This window comes from Frieseomelitta varia, unplaced genomic scaffold (genome assembly GCF_011392965.1).
Source record: "Frieseomelitta varia isolate USP_RPSP 00005682 unplaced genomic scaffold, Fvar_1.2 scaffold_86, whole genome shotgun sequence".
NCBI lineage: Eukaryota > Metazoa > Arthropoda > Insecta > Hymenoptera > Apidae > Frieseomelitta > Frieseomelitta varia.
In genome coordinates, this window is record NW_025110656.1 from 1 (window position 1) to 11,026 (window position 11,026).

Sequence of the window (11,026 nt, forward strand, 5' to 3'; positions counted from 1 at the left end):
GGTAAAACTGGCTTACTAGAGTTTGCTCTGTTTATAAAATTCATTATATCTCATAAACGAAGACAGATAGGACATATATTTCTATGACTTTTTTTCATTATTTTTAGGCGTACAATTAGCTCCCGAAGTGGGTATCACAAGTTACGAAACACCTTGTATATTTTATTATTGCATTCTATGCGATTTTGCACTTTCAAATGTATAAAAGTCTGCAGCCGGGTATACGAATGGCTACTTAATTCTAATTATCAAGTTAAATTTATTTATCTTGAACTTCGAAAGTTCCAACTTTTCCTCCCGGGTCCATCAAAATTCGACAACCGTTTCAGCAAACGAAGTTGTCGTCAAATAAACAAAATTGTTGGCGAACAGATTTATCGTTGCTCGTGCTCGACGATTGTGCAACGCGCAGGCTGAATAATCGTTTCCTTTGATCACGCTGAATAAAAGTTCGATAATGTTCGATAAAAATTCGCTCCGATAAGCTCCTCCGCATTGACATATGTCGCCGCGATGCGACATTTCTCGAATGCTCCGAGTTGTTTCTCTAATCTCCTCGCGGAAGATGCGGAACGCAATTAGGAACAATTGAAATCGTATCTGCGCGTTTTTGTCCACGTCGATAGCGTTGCGTGGGACAACGCGACGATTGTTCGCGGTCGATGAAAACAATCCCGCAATCTGAGTCTCTCAAGCTTGAAGATCGAAAGGAAATAAAATTTCTAGATCTAAAAAAAGAGCCATGAAATTAATAGCCCTTTCGACTATTTGCTTTCTCGAGAGAAAATTCACAAAGCATGACTGTTGGATAGTGAATAGCACCGGGTGCTATAGATACGAGCGACGCTACTGGATTAAGACACTGTGCGTGTAGCACACTCTTCTCATTAGTATTGTCGAATACTAAACATCATCAATAGCGAAACACGTGTGAGAACATGTATATATCATCATCAAATAATTATTAATTATATTGTAAGATACATAGATAAAACTGGCGCAAATAAATTTACTCTCTGTAAATTCCACTGTGTCATAATTCACCACAGTGAACTATGGTCTACTATCCATCCTATCCAGGCTATCGAACGTTACGTAATGATTTTTATAACGTGTTGCCGGAATATTTATATGAATATTCATAAGAATTTTCTATTTTTGACCGATAACGCGCGGTGGAAGCTGAGGCAAGAGCTGACAGCGCGGAAATCGATATTCATTCTTCTCGTTAATCGTCGACGCTGTGCCGCCGCGGCAAGTGAGAAAGTCGGGAGAGCCAGGTGGGACCGGAAGTGTTCCGTACGTGACACAGAATCGCGAGAGGCGAATTGAAAGGAAACGAAACGAGTGGCGACGAGATTGCAACGAGATTTATACGTCGAGGAACCGAGGATTCGAAATTTCGAAACGTTTGCTTCGAGTCTACAAGAGGGGCAAATTTGATCTTGGAGGGGCAATCTCGAGAACGAGTTGTTAACAGTGAATCTTTTGCACTTCACCTTGAGATGAAGTCGAATTTACATTTTGATTTTGTTTTATTTATATAAGCACTTTTATTTTAAATGATCGAAGGTATCAGTAGGCACTACTTTTATTCTTTCCTTCTTTTTAACAATTTTCTTAGCGATTTCTTCAAGATACTTCAAGGTACTGTCCTTCCGTTCTATCATTTTCTTTTCGTTCACGGATGTCACGTCCTTTGGGGCAGGTTAACGTTAAAAATTCACGATATTTCGAATAATAAGAAGAAACACTGCTTTAGTCATTTCGTTCTTCCGTTTCCAAGTTTCTTGGACGATCGAATTTCCTCTCTTATAGATTTCCACGTATTCCTGCCAAAAATATCAAAGGGGAAAGATTCCCATTCTTCCCCGCAAACGAAATTTCCACCCCTTTGTGCAACGTCCATTCGATTTGTCGTCTCCGCGCCTCGGTCGCTCATTTCCGATACTCTCCGAAAACTAAAGAGCGTCGCGTTTTCCGTTAAGGAACAACGTCCGCTGCATCCGCCGCCGGATGCAACGACAGAGGATATCATTGTGCCAGCATCCGGCCAGTGGAAACACGACCGTCCTGTTCTCCATTTTCCATCGTGCTCTGTTTTTAAAGCTCGCTCGCAAGGATAACCGCGTTGCACGTGCATTGGTTACGTTGATCCACCAGCGTGTGATCAAAGGATACAAAGGAGCCGGCTGTTGGCTGTTTGTTTGCCGTCCCCTCGAAAACGCGGCAGCACAGAGGATCCGTAACACGATTTTCACAGCGATACGTCCTGGCGACCGCTCCTTTGATCATCGAACAAGTTGCCCGACGATGGGAATCCGCAAAGAGGAAAATATACGCTTCAGAATCCCCGGAGACAGAGAGAGAGAGAGAGAGAGAGAGAGAGAGAAAGAAAGAGAGATGGGTCACTGGAGGATCATCGAGGATCGATCGTCCAAATGAAAATTGAATAACACTCCCCGTAGATGAAAACCCGACGTGAGGTGTGATTTCTAGCCATCGAGATCGTTGTCGCCTCGAAAAAATGCTCGGTTCCTTGGTAAATTGCTTCGCTTCCGACGACTAAATTTCAATCGTCTCTCTTTTTTATATTTTATATCAAACATATTGTATATTTTATATGAAATGTATTATTATATTTTGTTTTATATTTCAACGCAACTTTCTTCCGTGATTTTTCAGAAAATGACTGCCGAAGCCTCGACAAAATAGACAAAAATGGATCGAGAAGAGACTGCTATTTCATGTAGAAAACTTTTGGGAAAACTTTTACGAAGTTTTTGAAGCGAGAAAGAGCTTCGAGTCAGGATGGACTCTCGACTCGAATGCTATTTTTTCCGAACGGAGCAACGGTCATAATGTTATCGAATGTGGTTACGCGCGCAACTTCTTCGTCAGCTAATTTCAACTTGCCAATTCATCAGTGTTCACGAATTGTTTTGAATCTTATTCCAATTCGATTTTTACGCAGCTGCACGCCTAAACAACGCTGTAAAAAATTTACGAATGAAAATTTCGGGCGAGAGAAAACTCGAAGAAAGTTGTTTGTTTCATTGTTTAAATACTATGAAGAGAACGATCAAACAAAACGTTCACAAAAATTAAGGACGTAGGATTTTCATCATTTTTCAGAGTTGAACAAAATGGTGGAAATATTTTGTCGAGAATACGATGCGAACGCGCGTCATATTTTTACGAATTTGAATATTTCGAACATTTTGACATCTGCATGTTCCAACTTACGTTCTTTTTTCTTTATTAAAAATATCGTATTTTATTTTTCTTTTTCCTTGTCACTCGCGTTTTAATTGTACATTGCCCTCTGATTCAATTTATTTTCGATTTGCGACACGTCTTCACGGAGGTGCTATTCTCGATTCGCAAACAGAGTTGAACAAAATGGTAGAAATATTTAAATCAGGTAGAGTTGACAACAGGATACGAATACATATCAAATTTTTACGAATTTGAATATTTCAGACATTTTGACATTTGCATGTTCCAACTTACGTTCTTTTTTCTTTATTAAAGATATCGTGTTTTATTTTTCTTTTTCCTTGTCACTCGCGTTTTAATTGCGCATTGCTCTGATTTCTCTGATTCAATTCATTTTCGGTTTGCGGAGGTGCCATTCTCAATTCGCAAACACGAACTATTGCTAAAACAGCAAACTAATTCAACGAGGGCACCGGGTTGCGACCGACTCTCGACAAACGTGCGAAATTATCAAAACAATATCCTGGAATATTCGAAGCAATATTCATGCACAATCCATTTCCGGCAGCGAGCTCTATCCGGCTCGGTCGGTACATATTAATAACGCGTCGGCTGGCAAAGGAACGCGCGGTGACGTTTTTCAGCAGGCTTGTCGTGACGTCTTTCAGGAATTTGGTTGACGTCGTTCAAATTCGGGAACCTCTCGCGTTCCTGCTAAATCAAATCATCTTAAAACGCCGTCGAGGCTGCGTTCGTTCGAACTTTAAAACGTCATTAATACGCTGCGACGCTGGCAATGTTCCTCAAAGGCTGAATTACTTTGCGACTGTAACGCTGTTGGGATACGCGATGCGTTTCCATCGAAATTCCGCTTATCCGAATCAATTCAAGGACAAATAATTTACATATACGTACGGATCATTTATTTCGAAATAAACAGATGCACTCTATTCCATTTCCTTTTATTTCGACACACTGAAAAGTGTCTGCAAGTATTTATCGGTTGTTCAACGAAATTTCAATTTCAGTCGAAACTATAAGTGAAATTATAAATTGCTCGGACAGAGAAAGTTTGCATTAAAGTAAAGTCTTCTCAGTTTTCCATGTCTGGAAAGATGGACCTGCACCACTATTAAAATAAACGTGTCCATGCGTGCAGTTGAAGTTGGCGCCATTTCGTTCATTTTCTCCTGCAGCGACTACTATCTGTTGCTCTTCGTCCGTAACGTAACATTAAACCAACTGTAATTCGTTAATTAAAATTTTCGTTCGAGCATAATTGCTTAAAAGTTAAATCGTCTGTAAACGTGTAAACAAATTCTACGTATTGCAGTTGACATCCCGACCCCGTTTTGACGTCGAAAGAGAGAACAAAACCTCCCCCGTGGCACACCTTGCCTGTTTGAAAGTTAATTATTCGAGAAATAAGGCCACGCCGTTAATCGGATAAAATTACAACAAATTTTCTCATCGGGCATGTTGCAACGGGACATGATAGTTGGACAACGTTGGCGTTATCGCGATTGTGTTTGCTAGTTAAAGTCCGCGTTACTTTCCACACTGTCATCCACGCTGCCACTGTAAACCAATGATTAATCCGTTTACTGACAATTTTCCATTTAAATCTGCGCCCGTATCCGTCTCGTCGAATTATCTGCCGGCGTGTTTACACATTCGGAACCTCACGCATTCAATTTTCAAACGCGATTGCAACGAGCAATCTTGTTTTCTCTTTCGAATCAACGTTGACAGAGCGGACGGTTTTAATTCGCGTAGAGCGAAGCGTGTATCACGAAATAAAAATTTTCGAATTTCTTCTTCTTCTTCTTCTTTTACTTGCTAAGCTCTTTTTCGATCGATCGACAGAGACATACCAAGGCTGCAATATCTAAACCGACGATTATTAAAATCCTCGGGTTATCGGACGGTTCGATTCACTTTGATCGCGTGGTACAAGGTACTTTTGCATCGCTCGCTAACATAACGTTTCAAAGAGATCGTAGATACGTTCGATACAATAAAAACTTTGCGCGGCGTGCACTTGGTAGACTTTGATTCAGATTTCATCGAAGGATCGACGAAGCAATGATGCTCGTTAGGTTTTCGTGAAAATGTCGAAATTCGAAAAAAAAATAAATTCCTTTGACCTTGCTGTACTCTTCGACTCGTTTCTTAATAAATCGTATCTATCAAAAAATATCTCTTAAATTTACTGAAAATATTGAAAGAAGATACCTCAAAGGTAAGACTTTTGTAAAAATGTCTAAAAATTCGAGGAAATCAACTCCTTTAAATCTGCTATGCTCTTCGACTCGTTTCTCAAGGAATCATATCTATCAAAAAGTCTCTTAAATTTAATGAAAATATTGAAAGGTACGTCAAAAGTGAGACTTGTAGAAATGTCTAAAAATTCGAGTAAATCAACTCCTTTAAATCTGCTATGCTCTTCGACTCGTTTCTCAAGGAATCGTATCTATCAAAAAGTCTCTTAAATTTAATGAAAATATTGAAAAAAAGATATCTCAAAGGTAAGACTTTTGTAAAAGTGTCTAAAAATTCGAGTAAATCAACTCCTTTAAATCTGCTATGCTCTTCGACTCGTTTCTCAAGGAATCGTATCTATCAAAAAGTCTCTTAAATTTAATGAAAATATTGAAAAAAAGATATCTCAAAGGTAAGACTTTTGTAAAAGTGTCTAAAAATTCGAGTAAATCAACTCCTTTAAATCTGCTATGCTCTTCGACTCGTTTCTCAAGGAATCGTATCTATCAAAAAGTCTCTTAAATTTAATGAAAATATTGAAAAAAAGATATCTCAAAGGTAAGACTTTTGTAAAAGTGTCTAAAAATTCGAGTAAATCAACTCCTTTAAATCTGCTATGCTCTTCGACTTGTTTCTCAAGGAATCGTATCTATCAAAAGGTCTCTCCAAATTTTATGAAAATATTGAAAGAATGCACGACAAAGGTAAATCTGCGAAGAAAAAGAAGAAGACACCAAAGGAACATCAAATTCCCATTTCACTACGCAACAGCGTTTCACCGATGATGCACGCTCTACATTCGGTGAAATTTCTTTCCCGATGGAAACCGAAACGACGTAACGACGTCGAACAAGGTGCAGAGGCGCGGGACAATTTTCCAGCGAGTTTCACTGTTTCGAGCGTAATTGCATTGCGCATCGGGCCTGGAGTAAGCCCGGAGAATCGTTGGAAGAACCTCGTTAACCTTCGGCTAAAAAAGATCCGGTTAAAAGGGAACTTCTTGTATTAATTCAAGCTTTAATTAATTTACCAAAGGGTTCGTTTAACGTCATGTACCTTCTCTCCTTTCTCTTCTCTCTTCCCTCTTTCCTTCCTCTTTCCTTTCCCCGCCTTTTCTTCTCTATCTCTTTTACCACGGAAAGATACAGTGCGCCCCGCGTCGATGTAATGGTACGAATGTATGGTAGGAGCGGGATAAAAATGTACACTTAACATTCTCTGCCCTAACTAAGGAAATTCCAAAGCTTTCCGTGTAATTGGACTTTAATTAATTTACCGAACCTGTTATTCAACTTCTTCTAAACGTCGGTCTCTCAGTATAGGAATAATCGTACACGTAGGCGCGCACGAATGTACATCTTCAGACGCGTAATTTCAACGCAAAACATGATAAATTCACTCTCGTTTGCGTCTCGAAAGATGATGAAAAATATACGCCTGACGGTAGCCGCTCGCTTCGCCGCTTATTAATTTTCATTTTCCTCTCGTTCCTTTCGACGCTGGCTCTAAGTCAATCTTCGTGCAAGAGCATTAAGAAATTTTTCGCTATTCTGTTTATTTATAACGATGCATCTCCCTTCGTGACTTTATCATCAGTCGAATACATTACATCGAATATATCGAACCATTTGCCACTTGCTATTGAAAATTAATCGCGCGATATAATCTAAACGTCTGACAATGTAAATCGTAATTTAATTTCTTGTGAAAACAATGTTCGTGTCAAAATATGATACTACTTTTAATCTATTATAAATTTGAAATACTTGATTCGTGGTAATGTTTTTTTTTTCTTTTACCAGTAATTGGTTATCTAATCTATGACTGACAGAGAATACTCTGTTGCATTGGAATGTAAATGTAAAGTTGTAACGTAAATAACGACGAAAACCGTGTGTTCTTTGTCGTGCGCGTCTTATCTGAAACGAAACATTTGAACGAAAACGAACCTCGAATATCGAGGCAAAAGTATATTTGCAGCAAGCCAGATTAAGGCAATATCGCAATTAACATTGATTGGTCGTTTTATTTGGAAACAAGTTTAGTTGAACGTCTTTTAACACGTTGATTACGCCGTGTCATCTGTATCTCTAAAATAACAATTAAGTTTCCATTGGGTGGCCGATCCTATTTTTATATCTCAAAGCGAGAAATATCTCGTAGAAAAACGAGTTTTCGTTCATGGTGAATCATTTTTAAATTAAGTAAATTAAATGATACGGTGAATTATTTTGAATTATTTTGAAGTAGTCGCGATTACATTATTTAGATAAAAATGCACAAAATAACATTTTACATAAATAGTTGTTTGTGACATATCGAAAGAACATTATGGGATTCTCGTTGCTAAATTTTCTAAATTTCTGATCTACGCAAAGCGCGTGATTACTTTTAATTTGACGCTGAAGCACACGTACCTGTCATAAATTTGACAAAATAAAAAAAAAATGTACAAAAACGATAGACCCTTACTATCTATGATCCGCCAAAAAACTCCATTGTACGAAAAAGAAAAAAAAAAAAAAAAGAAAAGAAACACCTGCACCTCAAAATCACCTAGCAAAGCCACCTTTATTAAATCATCCATTACGATCTCCTTCGTTGCGAGTAAAAAATTCATCCAAGTGGCGCACAACGTGGAATAACGAGAACGGATGACGAACGGACAGCTGACGAGGAAAATGGCAGAAATGGCGGTATAGTCAGTCCGAAAGGCACGAATCTTATTGCCTGACACGTGTTTTGGCAAAACAAAGGCGAAAGGTTTGATCGATGACGCGAACGGCGATCACAAGGTGATATATATATATATATATATATATATATATATATATATATATATATGTATGTATGTATGTACCGATCGAGAGATCGAACACCGGCGACTGGATGATTCGTTTCGTCTATCCAGTGTGCTCGTTCATTCACAATTAGTCGTTCGCTTAAGCTGCCTCCACACAACGCGAAACACACAGAGATGTACGCGTGCGTTTAGAATATTTCGATATTTCATCGATATTTGATCTCTATTACTCGTCATGTTCTATTGTCAGAATATGTACAGTGGATTCTTTTATCCAAATCAACGAAGCTAATTACCAGAGCAAGATGTCCATCTTTAAATTCATAAAAAGATGAAGCTATTCGACGAATCGTATAATACACGTTGTATGTCGTATGATAAAACCTCGATTATCGAAATATTCGACGTTCAACGCAAGAACTACCACGGCGGTCAAAAAGGCCGATTTATAATTTTTCAGAGTAATTTTCGCGGATATTTACAATGTTTACATTTTTTAAAAGTTCGAGTGGTTTTTGTAAAATAGATGAATAAAAGTTCGTGTTATAAATCTTTTCCTATTCATTGCATTTCTAATTTCTTCGACTCAATTTTTATACTCTAGTCCTCGATAGTTCTGAGTGTTGATCTCCATCGTTCTACCCTTGGAATGTCGTATTGTTATTATTTGTGCATTTTGTTTGCGTTCTTCTGTCAAGATCAACGAAGCTAATCATCGGGACGAGACCTTTGCGCAATGTGCATGAACACGAAATTCATTGCCTTGGGTTAGGCTCGTCCTTTTTGATACCGATAAATTCCAAAACCTAAAACATGTCTATCATACAATCTAAGTGCTTTATAAATTAATATTCTTTCACGTTGCTCGCGAAATGTCAATGGAAAAAAAGAAAGAAGAAAAAGAAGAAGAAGAAGAATGGATTCGCCGATGGATTCTGAAGGAAAGTCGAAGACCGTGTGTGCACGCCGCTTAATGCGGCCCGCCGCGAGATCTCGTTATCTCAGTGTCAACGTGACGAATAGAGCAAGCACACACGAACCGTATGCCAATGTCCAGCGGCTTGGTCAAGTGGCAAAGCGCGAGAGGGGGGCCACGAGAGCATAAAAGCACGGACGAAGAAAAGCACCGATGCTTTTGTGGTGTTTCTCCCGTGGCCGCATCTCTCGTGCCCCCAACTGATACGTATTGTGCAACAGTGCTACCAAACTCGAGAGACTCTTCTGCTTGCCGGGAACCGTGAGATGGGGCATCCACCTCGACTTACGAGGGCGGCCCTCGCTTGTCTTCTGCTTCTGTTTACGGTCGCCGAATCTGCACGTAAGCTTTCACTAACAAAAGTATCGAACACACAAATACAAATGAACGAAAGTATCCTAAGTCAACACTGGAACAACCGTGTCGAGATGTAATCCACCTGTTTGAACGACAATTGCGAAAACTAGATTCACACGGTTGTGTCACAGTGTGTCGAAACAGAAATTAATATTGATCTCGACGCAAGAGTGCACGAATGTTTCCTTCAAGCGCTCGTATAAAACGAAATTCGGTCGTATGTCATATCGAAATGATAAAATTTCACAGTGATTAATAAGATTCTTCTGTAATGGCTCTTGCACGTAACTGTCGAATATTCCGTGAAAAGAAGAATTCCACTAATTTTGAATGTAGAACGTCGAACTGTCGAATATTCTGTGAAAAGAAAAATTCCACAAATTTTGAACGTAGAAAACACGAAATTTCCTATTAACTCAAGTTGAAACTTTTCTAATCACCCAAGTTGAAATTTTTTTCTCTTTCAACTGACGTGAAAGTATTTTTAATCTCTCTAGTCAACCAGAATGAGAAACACTCCCGATTTCGTTCTCCGGCTTTAAGTCCTTCGAATTTCCATTTCCATTATTTTTTTTTTTTTTTTTTTCTGAAACAAATCTGTTAAAGATTTCAAACAGTCGCTGCTTTTATCTCTGCTTCTGTCTCTCTCTCTCTCTGATTTTATGAAACTCTACGACTTCTCGTTCAAGTAATGGAACCAACGGAACACTGGAATTTAAATAAATTAGACTACCACTGGATTGAGTTTGGCTGTAATACAAAGTAATACTTCTTCGAGGAAGTAGCAATTCGCTGAGAGTAAATGGGAAAAGCAAAATAGGAAAGCAAGAAGGCAGGATTAGAATTCGACAGAATTAGAGTTCTCCTCGGGACAAATTCGAAAGGAGAAGCTTCACATTTAATCCTATTAATCTTCGTTCAGCAGGGCTATTTACGTAATTGTTAAATTATTTATTAAATAATTATCGATTATCAAATCGTTGAATATGGCAGCAATTGTTCAACGTTAAATATGGACTGTTACTGATGTTTTGGCATTTGTTTTAAAACTTGCGCCATGGCCCATGTATATTTTTACGCGAAGCGCGTGGGAGTTAATTTTGACGAAAATAACGGATTATAAAAACTAGCGTCCTTTTTCGAATAAAGTGGAACTGACGTGAAAAGCTGTGTTTTTGAAATTATGATTCTGTATAAATAACTGCCGCGAATATAAAGGTTCGATGAAATGAAGAAGTGACGAACATTCTCCTTTTTCGCGAGACAACGAATTAAAAGATAAATGACACGCTCCGATTGATCAAAGTTCTTCCAGGAAGTAGCAAGGAGTTTTTGTTTCTTGTCTGTCGCTCTTTAGAGGTGATTAAAATGTAAAATTTCCATCATCAGAGATTTTAAAGTAAAAAAAA

At 38.5% G+C, this 11,026-nt stretch overlaps 1 long non-coding RNA gene across 1 annotated transcript; it reads left to right on the forward strand.

Annotated features, from left to right (window-relative positions):
* The first annotated feature begins 1,187 nt into the window (after nucleotides 1–1,187).
* LOC122536640 lies at nucleotides 1,188–3,533 on the forward strand. The gene is made up of 2 exons (XR_006308445.1): nucleotides 1,188–1,299; nucleotides 2,686–3,533. It is a non-coding gene; the product is annotated as an uncharacterized LOC122536640 (long non-coding RNA).
* Nucleotides 3,534–11,026: the final 7,493 nt, after the last annotated feature.